Source organism: Hetaerina americana, unplaced genomic scaffold, assembly GCF_022747635.1.
Source record: "Hetaerina americana unplaced genomic scaffold, ioHetAmer1.1.p SCAF_15, whole genome shotgun sequence".
NCBI lineage: Eukaryota > Metazoa > Arthropoda > Insecta > Odonata > Calopterygidae > Hetaerina > Hetaerina americana.
This window is the reverse complement of record NW_027286625.1, coordinates 12,022,892-12,040,493: the sequence shown is the minus strand read 5'-3', so window position 1 is coordinate 12,040,493 and position 17,602 is coordinate 12,022,892.

The window sequence follows — 17,602 nt, the reverse complement described above, 5'->3', positions numbered from 1 at the left end:
AATTTAATCTTCCAGCAACTTCTTTTCAACATCGCGCCTACTCTTACTATTAAGTTTACGATAACTGGGTAATTAAACCTTTTTCTTTATAGGTATTAACATTATATAAATTACACATCGTGTCCACGACTGGAATTTTTTATGTTTTCCGAGGATTATAAATTATTTAAAAGACCATATTGTCGCTCATTGTTGGCTTATCATTACCAAGTTCATATCATTCATTGATTTCAATAAGAAATCAATATCACAATGTACTCTATTATAGTCTGAAAAAGAGTCGTATTACCGCATTCCGAAGGGGGAGAAAGCTTGGGCAGATTTTAGGAAAGAGGCGGGGAACCCAAATTTTCTTGGGAAAAATGACCAGAAATTCAAGGTAAAATGCCGGGCACAAAGAACGAATAAAAAAACATTTCCTTTTCTAACTAAAACAATTGTTGATTGGAACACCTTACCTGCAAAACTATTCGAGCCCTTTCCTAACAGAGTGCATACTTTAAAGAAAAGATGTAATGAATATATGTAGTAATTTGATTGATTTGTGGTGTAAAATTATATGTAACAGCTTAATTTTTTTTAATTTATCTTTTTTTTTCTTGCTGATTGATGGATGTAAATGAGATGGGGATTTCCTTACTTTGTGAAGGCGATTTGTGTTTTGAAGTTCCCTTTCAGTGTACTTTTGTTTAATGACTGATTTTAACTTTGTGAATTTGGGACTTGTGTGCCACCTGACACTGTCTATCAGTACATGAGGATTTTTAATAATAATAATAACATGAATGTTGGGTACGCGAGGAATAGGGAGAAAAGGAATTTGAATTTTGGAATCAATTAAGGTAGGAAGTATGTTGAGCTATAAAACTAGTAAACTGTAACTTTTGATGTAAGGATTAGGGTTATTTTTGTGTCTTGCTAGTAGCATCGTAGAAGCACGGCTGTGTACAGTGTGCATCAGAATTAATCTAAATCACTTATTCCGTTAGGTTACTGCCAATAATAATTATTCCCACAAGGCGGTAAACGAACATGAGAAATTCGTGTGCTATTGGCATTAATGATGGCTTGTCAACTCTATTTATCTGGTCATGAAGGAGCTACCCCTATGTACGACGATGAATGCACTACAATTAGGATCCTAAGTGCAGCACTCGTGAAGAAAGTGAGACTAATGCCACCACTACCATAACCACTGTGAGACCGTGGCATGCACAAGGTAAATATTTTGGCAGACTTAAATCAAGGACCTATGCGAGGACACTCGATATCTATAATTATAATACGAGTGATGTGGTAAGCTGACACCAATATGCGTGCCATACTCCTTGTGATTACACAAGAGATTACAAACTAGCTAATACAAGCTATTCAATTCAATTCAATTTATTTCTTCACCATAAGCATAGAATTATGCATGGCTTTATGCATGCTAAGATTAATAAAATGTGATTTGGAGAACTGGTAAAAAAATTCCAAATGAAGATGACGGTTTAATGATAACTTAACCAGACGAAAGAAATTAACTACGCCAATAATCAAAAATAAGATAAAATCAGCGAAAAAGGTATTGTGGTTTTAAGGAACGGCGTGTGATCTAACATTTTCGCGCGGAGTTAAACCATATTTAAAATGTTTTTCTACAATTGTAAGTAGATTTTTGGAATTCCTTCGCCCGTTGTCAGAAAAATAAGCATCTAAATCGAAAATTTAAATCTCTGACTTTAAAAATTCCAATCAGGTGGGTAGAAAATTATATTAATGCATCACGATTATGTGGAAAGAAATAGCGACTCAGCGACCAGACAATGTTTTCGAACTCAAGTATAAAAATACGCTCTAATGTCATTAATAGTCTTTCCCTGGCATATAAACAAAATTAGCTTATTTCAGCGAAGCTAAAGACTGTTAACCTCTCACCACTGCCATAACAGTTTTCGAAATCTAAACCATGACCTTCAAGTTATCTATTTAAACTAAATTTTATAATTCCCTCATTTTTTTGTTAAAATGGACTCTTCAAAACGCTAGTGTGTGTCCTCCACAGAGCAGCAATAAGGTTTTTGTTATAAATGTTCGACTACCGTATTCCGGAATCTTATGCCTTAGTACTAAGTCGGTTATCGTAATTTACATCGTAATAGTTGTATACCGTGGTGTAATAATTAAAATTGTAAAAATTTACCCTACCTTGGTAAAAAAATCTCGGCTTTAAAACATCTGGTAGGTTAGGCAAACCCAGCTATTGCATTCAACGGATTTGTCAATATCCGTTTAAATAGTCTTCCTCACTTTTTATAAATGTTATCTTTGGCATTGTGCCTCTATTACACTCATAGGGTCTTGCAACACGCAAAAGTCGCTACATCTTTGACACAATAAGGCCGCAGATAACTGAAAAATGTTTCTCAACATAGCCTCAGAGGAAGACTCATCAATTAACATTAGACTTTCATTAAAAATGTTATACTCAGTCGGTTCTTTGCGCACTATTCAAACGTTCATATCAAAACATACGTTAGTGAAAATGAAGGAAGGTTTTATTGGCTACTCTATCCCAAAATCATACAGTAAGTCATGCTACACTACAAAGTGTACGACTGCGAGTGTCCTTTTAAATATTACTATTTTATTTGTGTTCTATTGTGCTGTCCCAATATTATATATATATATATATATATATATATATATATATATATATATATATATATATATATATATATATATATATGTATATGTATATATATATATATATATATATATAAGTGTATATGCGTATATATACATATAAGTGATGTGAATCGAGGTACTTATATAATATATTTCACTGTTGTCACTTCTTTACCACCAACTCTGATTAGCTACGCTCTTCGAGCCAAAGACCATAAGACCATGAGGCATGAAGTTTTTTAACATAGAACACTCCTCTCTTGATGCGTACAGATCAAAATGTTTCATTTTAATCCGTAAAAATTAAGCTTCGGTAGTACTGGAGTTCGCGTTCAACCTTCCCCTGAAGCTATTCCTTGTTAGGAAGGAAGCTTTCATTGCACCACGCCTCCAGTGGGCGGTGACGCGATGGAATTGAAGATTGGATCGAATTGACAATTTAACAAAGGTCGAGTGCTTCATTATGTGCAAAGTGAAGTGGAGAGGGATTCCGACTAGACTTGGGAATAGGAATTCAGTAAGGGCTATCAGATTTTGGCATATTTCGTTTTGGTGAGTCGGGTACGAATAGCGTCCGCTGATGTCGTAGGAGGAGCCATATGCTCCGAGTTCCACGCGGTATTTGTCATGCTCCATAGCAGGAGAGGGCGGTTGAAGGTTGTGACGGACGTAGTGAGCAGATGACGAAGATAGACGGGGGAGGCAACGGTCAGGTGGGGGTGGAGTAAGGGGAATGATTTGTAGGAGGACAGGTGGAGGATGCCAAAGTTGACTGAAAATGACGGTCAAACCACTGTTAGTAGGCCGACAAATGATAGACCTGTATCAGATTAAAGTATAAATCATACTGCAACTTTTTGTAATCTAACGGTACGATTTTGTTAAGGTGTCTTTAGTAAAATTATTTTATCTTCTACAGTGAACATTTAACAATTTTTAAATAATAAAATTTTAACTATGGCAGATAAAATTATTAAATTAAATTTTATCAATAATTTTCCATCGAAAACTATGATCTGTATACTATTGTAAGATTAGTATAATAAATACAATATAAATGTTATTAGCAACGAATTACAAATCAATTATAATGATCAACGCATTTGGAAACAAAAATATTTCGAGGGTTATCAAAGCTGATCATTCAGAATCGGAATAATGGGCGTATTTCATCAGTTTAATATTTAAGTTTGTTATTTCAGTCAAAGTAAGATTATTTTAAACATTGGCGAGTAAAGATAGTAATTTTGGAGCACATACTATAGCCGAAATAGCTGGTTGTGTACCCGGAAAAAATTCCCCATATGATGGTAAAGGGCTATTTCTTTCTTAATTTTGAACTCTTTTTTCCCTTTTGGATATAGTAACACGTGATTCATACTCATCTTTGGATAAGAATAACAGTCGATGAATTACTAACGTAGGAAATTGTAAACAAGGAAGCTTATAACCTTCATGGACACATATTTCCTTTTTTGGAGAGGAGAAAAGAATTCGAAAGGATACCATTTGGTTTAAATACACAAGAGTGTATTTTTTTGGTTTGAACTGAATTTATAAATTTAATTCATAAGAAATAGTGTTTATTTACTAATTTCGCTCGAACGTATTTGGAAATGCAATGGGGAAATCTGTGACGAGGTCACAGTTCTGGAAGGTCAGTGATGTTTTAATGCCGTCACGGTGTCGATGCACTTTCGAATTCCCCTCCCCCGATTTGGATTTGTTAACATCTTAAGCTCGTAAGTATCAACCTCTTCCCTTTCCACTTCGTCGTACGAAACGCGTGCACCAACCCGTCAACCGCGACGTGAAAGCTTTCCAAAATAATGTCATTACCTGCTTATGCTGTCTTGAAACGAAAAAACGCCAGCCGATTTCACGGAGCAAAGACGCTGCTGGTCTCTCTCCAACCCTCCTTTCCTCTTCTTCCTCCTCCTCCTCCTCCATCCCCCATCGCCTACCCGAGCCCCTAAATCCTCTCGTTGGAAAGTGGATCGGCTTTACCGACTGACTCACTGGGGCAAAAGAATCCCACCCGCTAAGCCGGTGGAATGAGTATGGCGCCCGAACCGTTCGGAAAAAAATGACTCGGGGTGAAATGAATTCCGCGGGTTATATTCGTGAAGAGGAAGAAAAATTCCTTCCCGCCATCCGTCTTCTGTAAACACGTATTAGTCTGTACCCTGCAAGCTACCAAGCGGTGTAAGGCAAGAGGTGCGACTACCGATGGAACGGGATTGGGAATTGAGATGGTTTTATTTTATTTAAGGGATCGTATATGGATTGGGTACTTTTCATGATTACTATATCCTATTTAAGAAATTCGTCGCTGTACATTTACAATCATGGTCCATCCTAAACTTATCTTAAACGATAGGATTCCTATATCAAAGACTATTGATCATCAAGAAGGGGAATCCATAGTCATTTTAGGTATATGCTCTATAGTAGGCGGCTGCGCTTGGTGGATTCATAATGAAATAAACACATATTTTAATAAATCCTTAGGCTTCCGCGCCGTATATCTGATGAATCCATGCTGGTTTCCGGGAATTACCGTCGCATAGTTTAGTTGGTTGACAACTGTTTCGCCCCCAGTCCTGGAGGCGTCTTCTTCGACCTGAAGACGCCTCCAGGACTGGGGGCGAAACAGTTGTCAACCAACTAAACTACGCGACGGTAATTCCCGGAAACCAGCATGGATTCACATGTTTTAATATTTCGCAGAGATTTTTATGATAAATCCTGACAGTCCCAACATAATTTTCTGTAGTACGTTAGTTTTATGAAGAAAATAAAGCAATGACGTAATTTTGGTTAAAATATGTCGGATATTTTCAATAAAAAAGCACTATGAAAGATTGCAAAGTGCGTTCAAATCATGAATTTTTATCCTGATATTAATATATCAAATAATATTTTCTTGATTTGACCGGGAAAGTGAACAAAATAAGACCACGTCCGGCGAAACCTGGTGGAGAAGTATAGTAAATCAATGGGATGATAGTTTCACTGGTATATATATATATATATATATATATATATATATATATATATATATATATACATTTCCATCTAGACAAATTGATCTATATGTTGTTACGGTCCTGCCTAAATATGACGCACAATCCTTGAAATGATATATATTTTTCAAAGAGAGGAGGAGAAGGAACTTACTCAGGATGTGAAGTGGCGTGCTTTGAAGTTGTTCAATGACTACGATCTAGCCTTCAATCCTCTGTTCTCAAATGTTATCCAGCCCACATTGAAATCGTCGCAATGACCCTTTTCGAGTTATAATGGACATGCATACCATTCGCGCCATTCCTTTTTGAGGTAGGTACAATAAAAAAGCCTAATTTTAGGTTATGAAAAGAAACTTTCTACCTGTAATTTCTCCCGTACTCACAGGACCTTGCATATTTCTTTCCCTTCCGTCACAATCATACATTTTTTCGTGAGACTTCTAATATTTCTTGCCTTGAGAAGACCTATTAGACCACATTCATCCATGACTTTCTCTGCCTTCTCATATAATTTACTGTTTTATCATATATCCGATTGATAAATCGACTCTCAGCGTGTCCTAAACGTGGCCAACCCAGCAAAGCTAATTTCGTTCTATTTGCCTATTCTCCGTACCTTCGGTCCATATTCTTTCATGATACTCTGAATCCTCCACCTATCTCCCAATTTTACCGAAAACGTTTCTCAAGTACCCTTATTGACCGCATTTAGTCGAAATACATGTTTATCCTGCTATACCAGAGTTAGGATTACTAATTCCGATGCGGAACTACTTAAGGAAGGATTCCTCTCACAACAATTTATGCCAAGGTTTACGGATGTTTAGGGATAATATAACACTATGTTGTGACCGACTATCTTATTAGTCTTTGCATATGAAGATTAGTGGACCGTCACCGACGATGTAGTCAAATCTCTCAGACATGGACTATACTTTAGTCCTATGGGATGTTGCATCACTATTCTACGCACCCGAAATGTCACCCAAACTATTGTACAGTTCTGCCAATCAATTAAAGTAATCTACCTATCAGATTATGGGCAGTCTACAAAGGACGATGAAATTTTACAGTTGTTCTAAATCACTTCCTACCTCAGTTTTTCATACTTTCCGCCTTCCATCGTGTTGTTCAAAGAGCCAATTTCTACCTTCTATCTCTTGTGCTCCGCTTATTTGGCATACTTCTAACACGGCCTTAAGTAAACCATACATCTCACCTTGTGCCTTTAAACTCCTCAACAATAATTGGAATCTATTTGTTGTCTAACCAACACTTATCACTTGGTCATCTGTAAACCTAAGTAAATCAATCCACTGTCCACATATGTCTCAGATCAAGCCCTCCCAATGACACCCTTAATCTACACGAATGTGCGAGTTCTCGGTCCGACAAAGAGATGGCGTTCCAATCAGCGAAAATTTATGATTCCTGCCTGGGTGCACGTGTTATTAGTTCGTAAGACATGTTTCAACGTGTTCTCTCTTGTAGTTTGTTTACACATATTATTGCAGTATAAGTCTTCCGTGTTTTTCTTTAAAATGGAAAATATTTGGTCATAAAATTTTTCGTTTTGAATGGATTAGCCCCTAAGGAAATTCATCCGAAGTTGGCAAAAGTGTACAGGGACTTTGCTTTTTAAATATCAACCGTTATAAAGCGAGCTGCTGAATTTAAACGTGGTCTCACATCCTTCGAAGATGACCCATGTGAAGGACGGTCAAAAACCGCAACCACACAAAAAACCATTGAATCGTATATCCTCCGCATTAAAAAGAAGTCAAACGAAGAAGTACTAGGCATGGTGGGTAGGAACGAGAATTGTTTAGGGAAATTAAAAGGAGGCAGGAGGTGGATGCCGAGTACTTTGATTGGCGATGAAATGTTGAAGACTGATAGAAGGGAGAACTAGAGGCAGGTGTAGTAGGGGGAGGGAAAGAGGATATCCATTATGGAAGGAATGAAGAGCAACAGAAAAAATGCGGAATTGAAAATCAGTTTATCGTAATGTGGGGTGTCAGGATGTGCCTGACACCCCACAATAAATATAGGAAATGTAGCGATGTTTTCTGTGCCCATTCAGTACCAATTTAATAGGTAGACTACAACACAATAATATCTTGCAAGCACAGGATATAACTAGCAGCCATGTCTCACACCGCTGCCAATGATTGACCATCCCGACTCTACCTCTGCTACACGTATCGATCCTAATTATTGTAGAAATTTCAAATAAGCATCCAACTCCTCCAGTACAATTCCGTATTTCACAATAGTGTATCTACATTAACTTTGCTCAATCTTCACTGTCAAACCCCTTCTCAACATTCACCGAGCCATAAATATATCCCGGTGATATGCGATGCTTCTTTTGCCACCAAGTGCCCATTACGCTAATGGCGACACATGCTTCTTGAATAGGGTTTTTATTCCCATTGAAATAATGAAAAGGGACATGGCTGTGAGGATGGATTTTAGATTTCAGTACAGATAGGTACAAATACTCGTTCTTGCCCCGTACAATCAGAAATCATAATTACAAGAAACAAAATTCAATATAGAAATATTAAATATATTTATTACACTTCGGGACAAGATTAAACGCTGCCTAGACATAAGTTGTATTCGTAGGTGCATATGTATGTTAGTTGGTGGTGTATGTAATTGCATAAATGTAAGCTATAAAGGTTTTTGCATGAATATATACGACTTTGTGGGTGTAGATTGGAATGAATTAGTGGGTTTTACATGCGGTTTTATACTCTTTTACTGATGGTGACCTAATAGCCCTCGCCACACATCCTTGCGGCGGCTTGCGGGGTACTATATAGATGGAGAATAACCCTGCAGAACTAATTCAGGAATACTATATCGAAAGAAACTTTTTACATGATACTTCTTGGCATTTATGATTGAGGAATGAAAGTCGTAGTTTTTTAGATTACCATTAATTTCAACCTATATTAGATGAAAGCAGTGGTGTGTAGGGATTTTTTCTCCGTAACTTTGATTTTACTAGCACCTAAGGTAGTACTAATTAATTAATTTTTGGACCCATTTGACAAATGGTTTCCTGGGTCCACTTTTATTTTACTTCACAGTTAGTTGGGAATTCCTTTGAATCTTAGTTCCCCTTTTTAAAAACAGCATAAACGATCTCAGGTAAAACGTCCGTAGAGTTGAATTGTAGTTTAATGTGACGAAGGGTTTTAGAAAATGTATCAGTTTGCCACCAACATTTTGGGTGTGGCAAACAGCAAGGTCGGAGTTGTTGAATTCACCAAACACCTAGACTGACGGGTAGCCTATTCTTAACAATGAATAATGATTATCCACTGGTCTATGTTTCTGATGAACAACTTTGTGACTACACAGGTTTTTATTAGTATTTTTGTTACATACTTTCATTTAGAGATTCTTTGCATTAAAGTAAAAGTCCTTAGGAATAAAATAATTTACGTAGCTATAAATGTACAGTAAAAAAACCATAAACACAGTAATCAACCCGCAGGTCGGTTTAGTAGGTGATGGTAGAGATCACCTCGTACTAAGCCCTATACGGCTTGTGAAAATCACATCAGGGTAGGGGGGCCAGTTCCTTTCCTTGTGCCGGTTATGGTTTCCCAGGAAGATCTAGTACCCGAAAAATCACTTAGGCTTGGGAGAAGCTTCAGGTGCCCAGAGTTGCCCAGAGTGCCTCACCCGGGAATCAGCAGTCCAACGCTCTACCCCCTGGACTACCGCGACCCACAAATGTAAAATATCCCAATTAATTCACGTAGCAAACAATGTATAATATTCCAATAAATTCATCCTGTTTCATTTAAAAAGGTTTCCTTATTTAATAGAAGTCATTGTTAAATATGCCAGAAATGCTTAGTTAACTTTCCATTGCTTAATTAAGTTCAATTAAATTAAGGAAAAGCATAATGAAATGCATAAGAAGTGGTAAACGGTATTTGATAATTCATTGATTGAATATAATTACCTCCAAACATTAGTGGAATATTAAGATCACTTTAAAAGGTCTTCGAACTGTTCTGAATACTTTCACTATTATTTGAAAAATTCCTAATTAAAATATTTAAAATTCCCTCTACCAGTATTTCAATAACGACTGCAAATGCAACTAGTTCTCGTAAGTCTCGGTGATGTCACTAATGAATTAGCGCTCAGTTGGCTTCCAATTGGTAAAATAAATTCTTAAGGACTACTCTAGACTTTTGGTAAGAATTAAAAAATAATATTGCCCTTCGAAAGTTAATTTGCCAATAAATTACTCCTGAATCCACCGAAAATTAAGAAATAATTGATGAACCAACTGCTTTTCCAGTGTGGTCGTTTTAGTTCCAGGTTCAGGTAGTTCGTAAGCTTGCTCCCCAGAGGACAGTTAAGTGCAGAGATTGATTGAGGAGGACGCGCGGGAATTTTGTTCACTGAGGAAGGCACATACACAAGGCTATACGAAAATCAATGAATAATATACTGAGAAATCTAGCAGGCATTGCATTCTCCCATGATTTTATTTTTGGACTGGAACGAAGTTTGAAAATTTTCACTTCATTTCGAAGATGAAATTCAGCGAAATTCATAGATCGGCATCCATCTCTGTTTTTATGTATTATGCCATCAATTAGATCGAGATTAGGATTTTAAATACAAACTTAATTGTAATAGAGTTGTCATATATTAGATCCATTAAAATTTTCTGACATTTTTTATACAAACCATTTATGTCATACACCGGCGAGAGGGTCAGAGAGATTTTAGTTTCCCTGGTTCTAAGCCACTTACTCTGATTCATTCACACATTCAGTTCTTTACCCTATGTCCCTCCCCCGCTCCCGGTGTTTTCGCATGCAAATCTAGTTTCAAAATAAATCACAAAAAATGGGTAAACTTGAGAGTATGCGGAAACAAAATCCAGATTTGAACTCAGGACTACTAGGTCAATTGCCGAACACTCATCCTACTCGGTCTCTGCTTCACACCTCATTAAGGAAAGAAAAAAATCAGCAGAGCGTTTCATACTTGTACTGGGAAGTGAGTAAACAATAACTTTTCAGAAAGCAATGCGAGTCACTTAGATATAAGGTAATTGGGTCAAAATTCACATTCGTTGAAGGCAACGTTCTTCAGAGCCACTGCAGCATTTGACTATCCAGTCACTATGTTCGGACTATTCGGAGAAATATATTGTATTTAATATGACTCATAAAACGTTTTATGAATTCCACAACAGGATTATTATATATGTAATTAGCGCGTCTAAGGTTATATTTGACTGCCCGAACGAATGCCTTTTTCACGAATATTGAGTAATATGAACTCTAATTCCTATTTTTATCTTTGAGTCCAGGCAATAAGGACGCGACGGGTACAGGGATTCGGTTTGGAAGATTTACTCAGAGCTCCGAGGAAATGGGCCCCTGTTAATACCCTCCGCTAAAGTTACTAAACTGTTGTCAGGTCAGTCTCGCATGTTCACTTTTTCAAGTTTTTGCAAACATTTCAAACAAATTCAAGAGGCGGAAAAAGTTTTATTTATCAATGATACGTTTCATGTTCGGTTTTATTCGGTAGCAATCACGTGGTAGCCGAATTATGCGAACGGTGATGTATGAGTCTGCGGAGAAACGTAACCGGAAATATAGGGAAATTCGTTTGAAAATAATATCATGCATTGATTTTGTACAAGCATTGCTCATATCGGTCAGAGGAAAAATCTGTTTGCGCGTGTTAAACGCTAATATACGCTATACTAAGCTTCAACTGTTTTTTTCAAATAAATTTACACGTCTCATGTTTTAGTCGATATTTCAACACGGTTTACAAAATTAAGCACTCTTAAAAAATTAAGAAAAATACTCTTAGGGTTGGGAAAGAATGGAGTCAATGATATAAATCGTGAAATAGATATTAAAATCTAGGGAAAATAAGGAAAACGCAGTTCTAAGCGAAAGAAAATATGAAAATGGAAAGTTTAGAAACTCGTTTTTATTTCACCTTCATAGGCACAGAAGAATATGTGTATGCTCTAATCTTCTTGGCTCTGTGCAAAACTTACGACATAAATCATATTTTTTGAATTCATATGGATACGTCTGATTCAATTTCAGGCTGAAATCAACTACCCCAAATATCATGGCGTAAACCCAATGTAGGCTTATTTCATTTCACCGGTGTAATGACCCATATAAAAACAACTCTTGAATTAGCGGCATACATATGTAGCGCATTATAGAGGTTAATAAGATTAGCAAATTCCATTGTGGTTCTCGAAGACAGAACCGAATAATGCGGTTTATTTATGTATATTCTAACAGTTTTCTTATACAAACGAGTACGTTAATTTCTATGCCCGTGACCTACATGTACGTGACGGGAGATAAACTCATGGCAATGCAATTGAAAAGCCAGTACCACTCCAGCACGAATAAGTATCGGAACACGAGTCGGGGAATTGAAATCGTGTATGTGGACTGCACATTGGTTTATACGTGTCTCTCATATCATAGTATTATATTAAAATCATAAAATCAATAATTGAATTGGGAAAATGGCATTTATTGTAGCAGAAAATTTTTAAGTTACACTTAATATTTCCATCAGCAGTTAATTATATTTCGTATTTTTTTATGGACGCCGAAAAAATCTAAAAACCTCTGCATAAATGCCTACATACGTGTAATAAGGGTTTGTATCAGCGTTAAACACAGATTTGGTCTTTCATAACATCTTTTTCTCACACTCCATAAGAAAAAAAGCTAGTGAGACCAATTGAAAAGCAATTAGCATATATCACTCTCAAAATTCTTTAGGGAAATACAAAGTTGAAAGATAATATTTTTTAAAAGATTTGACTCGAAGTATTGTTTACCTCGTGGGGTTAAAATGATCTTAAAAAGCAACATGGAGATATGAATGCAGTATCTGTTTTAAGACCTTAAATTAATTCTGTGGTAGTTCAGATCCTAAGTGGCGTCAAAGAAGCTTGCATGGTACTTTCAAGGACATTCCAGAATCCGGTTACTAAGGAGCCTTTGAATAGCGGAAAAACTGCTGGCAAAAGTGCGTCAACGCTCAAAAGATATTTTGGAGAATTTCGAGGAATTGTTAAATTTTCCCAATACTTTTTATACAAACCTTGTATGCACTTTTATATATTTATATATACATAGTGTATACATATACGAGTCCTCAGAAAATTTCAGAAAAAATGCCTTGTATCTTTGTTGGGTCGGAAACTTTTCAGAACACACTCGTATATACATATGCCTATATGTGGGTCGCGGTAGTCCAGGGGTAGAGCGTTGGACTACTGACCAGAGGGCCCCAGTTTGATCCCCGGGCAAGCCCCTTTGTGTACCTGCAGCTCCACCCAAGCTATGCGATTTTTGGGGTACCAGATTTTCCTGGGAAACCATGAGCGGCTCAGGCACCTGCAGCTCCAAACAAGCTATGCGATTTTTGGGGTAACAGACTTTCCTGGGAAACCATAACCGGCTCAGAGAATGGAACTGGCCCCCCTACCCTAATGTGTGTATTTCACACGCCGTCGGGCTTAGTACTGGGTGAACTCTACCATTACCTACCAAACTGACCTTCGGGTTGATTACTGTGTTAATGGCTATATATATCTCTCATAAACATATATATATGCTATGTATAATCAGTCTCGTGGATATAGAAATATGGTAAAAGGATGGGAACATATATAATAGACAAACACAGGAGTGGTGGGGAAGACGGAATCGAGCGAATCAAATGCAAAACTATTTCCTTGACTGGGACTTGAATATGTATTTAACATGTGCAGCTGCCTCTTTTGCTTATATCTATATCCATGTGAATGAATACAGGTATGTTTTCGCCTATCGGCGGGTATTTCGTGTTTTGATGTATGTATGTATATATCTATGAAAATACATATATATGTTTATATATATATATATATATATATATATATATATATATATGCGAAATCCTGTGTCACTATCTTACTGGTGTTATACCAATTAAGGTTGGTTTTGGATGGGCACAGACTACGCACCGCACAAACAAACACACATACACATATATATGTATATATGTGTATATATATACATATATATATACACATACACACACAGATATATATATATATATATATATATATATATATATATATATATATATATATATATATAAGCATAAAAACTAACAACGGTATTTTAATGGCAATGATGGCCGTTGCCGTTGCTGCACAAATGTGTTCCACTGGAAGCGTAAGACCATTTTCTACGGTGAAAATTGTCTACAAACGAGCATGAGGGATTAAGTAAAAATGGGATCGGGTAAATTAACTGGAGACAAGTCAAGCTCCACCTCTCGCGGGCAACGATCCAGGGAAGCCCTTTGCTAACCAAGCCTCTTGTCTAATAACAATCACGAATCTACTCAAGTGGGAATTCAAGGACTAAGTTGGCCGAGCATGCCCTATTGGATTCATTCTAGTATGTGATCCAAAATAGCACATGCTCAGACAATAATAGAGTGACAATACTGTCACCATATATTTCAAGGTTTTATACCTAATGAGAAGGGTTATAAATTTCTACGCCCTACTTTCTCGATCTGCTCATACCAAAAAATCGATAACTCTGGATATTACTACTAACTTCTTCTATCTTCTATAGTCTTTTGAATTATACCTTCTTTTTTTAAAAAGTTGGAACTCTTTTCTTCGGGGTAGCATTGGCCCGGCATTTGCCCGTGGCGGAGGGGAAACCCGAAAAACCCTACGCAGGCCGCATCTCCTCATTAAGATAACTTTAAAGTAAATAGAAAGGGTGGTCACAGGGTATTTTTAATTAGGGATAGAATTTTGAAGACTGCTGGAGAGGGGAAAACGTGATCTAGATGATGAGGTGGAGGGAGGAAAAGGATTGGAATGTTGGACGGAATGATGGGAGATAAAATTATTCAGAATTGAGGAAGGGTTTATAGTAGATTGTCGTATCAAGAAGTGTCCTGTTGGACGACGGTAATAAATGCAACGGCCTTCAGTATGTGTCCATGAAAAACCAAGCTGAAACGGTAGATTACTCATTAATTTTCAATTTGCTCACAAAAATTCTTCAAGTGCAAATGTATGAGAAATATATTGAACGATCATTCTAACTATCACTAACCATAGTAACCAACCCTAAGATTAGTTTGAATATCGAGGATCTAATTATCCTAGTACTAAGCCTAATAGGGTGTGTTATATTTACATACGTTACGTGATGAAACTCCTAAAAAAGATTTTTCGCTTCTTCATGACGATACAAGCCTCAATTAGCGATTTTTTAGTTCCCACCTTAACAAAATACACATGTCGTGGGTTGAAAGTTTAAAGTGCTCTTTAGAGAACATCTTAAACACAAAAATAGACCTGTTTAAGTAAACACCACAATTGTATTATACAGAGACTTGATTTGAAATCCTGTGTCAAAAAAACCATTCCCAAAATTGCGGAGAAGACAAATATATTTCAACTTTTGGAGGAATTGCGAATTACAAGACGGGGTTTTCCCTCATAATTCAACACCTCAGGTTGAATATAGTAGGTGGTAACACACTAATAACTTGAAGGAAGGGGAATTTTATTTGAAGATTGATTAAGTTTTAGCAAATTTATCGGACGTCAGGCAGTTTTCATGGGAAGGGAAGCTTAACCTAGCATCACGCTCCGGCGAGAATGGGGCTTTGTTTGTGCGTCTTGCAAGGGAATGTCACCAAACCATATAAATCACCATAACTCAACCGCCTTATGAACTGGCCTTGGCACTGAAAGCTTCGCTATGTAACAGGCAGATGAATTAACTGGGAATTATGGAGTGAGGCTAAAAATATTACTTTTCCTTTTAAGTCCGCAAAATTTTTCTCGCTAATAACTTTCTGCGGTCGTTCAACTCGTCCTCTGCGAGGGTTATACACGCAAACGTCTTTAGATGGCGTGAGAGAATAATCAAGCAAATTTCGTCCATTTTGCTGAATTGACGATTCTTATGTAATGAGGGAAGCATTACAAATAGGTGGGTTACAGGAATGAAATTAGGACATTTTAGTTAAGAAGACTAGCCGGGCGTGACGGAGCGTGACAGCTTAAGTTTAACTCAACTCAACTGGCTCAAAGGTGAATCGAAAACCATCGAAATGAACGTGACGTCACCTTTAGAAGGCTCTTAGGGAACGACATTGAAAGTAGATATGCGAGCGTTTTTGAAAAAGTGAAAAATATGGCAACACGATACGAAAGATATAATTGTGAGATCGAAGACAGCTGCGTGCCGGTGATCACGTAGGCATCTCTCTTCCCGTTTACTCAAGCCCTTGGAGAAAAGTGAAAGAAACTTCGCGCTCAGTCGGTGGGGTGTGCCCAACGACTGGGCGCCAGACTTCGCGGTCCCGGGTGGCATTGAGCGTCCTATACCCTCGGCCAAGGATACTCATATTTTTTTAGTATTCGATCCCTTGAAGAATTTCTAAACTCTTTATCGACTCCCTCAATTTCGCTATCATGTATTCATAACAGGAGAAGTAAAATAAACGTCTACGTGATATAGAAACATAAAGACAATTGAATAAAAATGTGAAAAAATCACCTCGGATGAAATTTGAGGAGCGTCTTTAATGTCGAATGTTTTAAAATAAGTCCGACGGGACATATTCGACGATCTGATCTTAATGAAAAGAATGGATATATATATATATATATATATATATATATATATATATATATATATATATATATTTACATGGCCTGTTCCAAAATTAGTATGACTTATTGTTTCCCGGATAGACGTACGCACGGGCGAAAGTTTCTCTGGCGCGAAATTCAAGGGAGGGGAGTGTCAGGAAAGGCTATAGGACGGTAGCAGTTGGCTCCCAGTCTTTGCGGAGTCCGGTTCGTTCGTTTGCGAAACCTCTATAACGTGATATCATTGCGCTCTGTCATGAACCGGTTTTTGGAAAAGCGCTACGCCATCAACTTTTGCGTGTAACTGGATGAAATCAGGAAAGAGACTCATGGCATGCTCAAGGCAGCTTATGGTGTGAACGTCATGGGTAGATCGGGTGTTTTTGAGTGGCGCAAGTTGTTTCGGGAAGGTAGAAAAGATGTTGAAGACGTCGAATGTCTTGCGAGAGTGAAGGCTTTGTTCGACAGGGATCGCAGATTAAGTGTTTGCATGGTTTCTGATAAACTTGGTATTCCAAAAATTGATATACATCGATTTGTGACCGAAAAAATGGGCACGAGAAAGGTGTGTGCGAAGTTGGTGCCGCGAGTACTCTCGGACGAACAAAAGGAAACCCGCTCGCGGATCTTTCTAGAGCTTCTCGACCATGCCTCAGCCACCGTACAACCCTGACGTGGCCTCACAAGACCTCTTCTTCCACCTCAAATCTGTGCTTAAATGACGTCACCACGCCTCCGTGGAAGCGTTACAATAGGCTGTGACGAGGGCGCTTAGAAGCATTCCGGGTGCCACATTCTAAAAGGCGTACAAAGCGTAGGAAACCCCCTGGCAGCGGTGTGTGGACGCACAAGAGTGCTATTACGAAGACTATTGAGTGAATTCATTAATTCTGACAAAAATATTTTTAAATCGACTCAGTCCAACTACTTTTGGGACAGACCTTATATAGGTTGTGGGATGTTGAAGATAGATGTTCATGTATCCTCAAAATCCCACCCCCAATCAGAATACACTGAATCCATCTTTCTTGCCTTCTTTCGATTGTTTCCCATCAATCTCCTCTCCCACCATGCTAAACGCTACTTCCATTGTTTTACTTTTTCCCCCTTCATCTTTCCCATCCTTCTCAGCACCCAAATTCCAAAAGTCCCCAATGCCTATTATCCTGCTTCAATG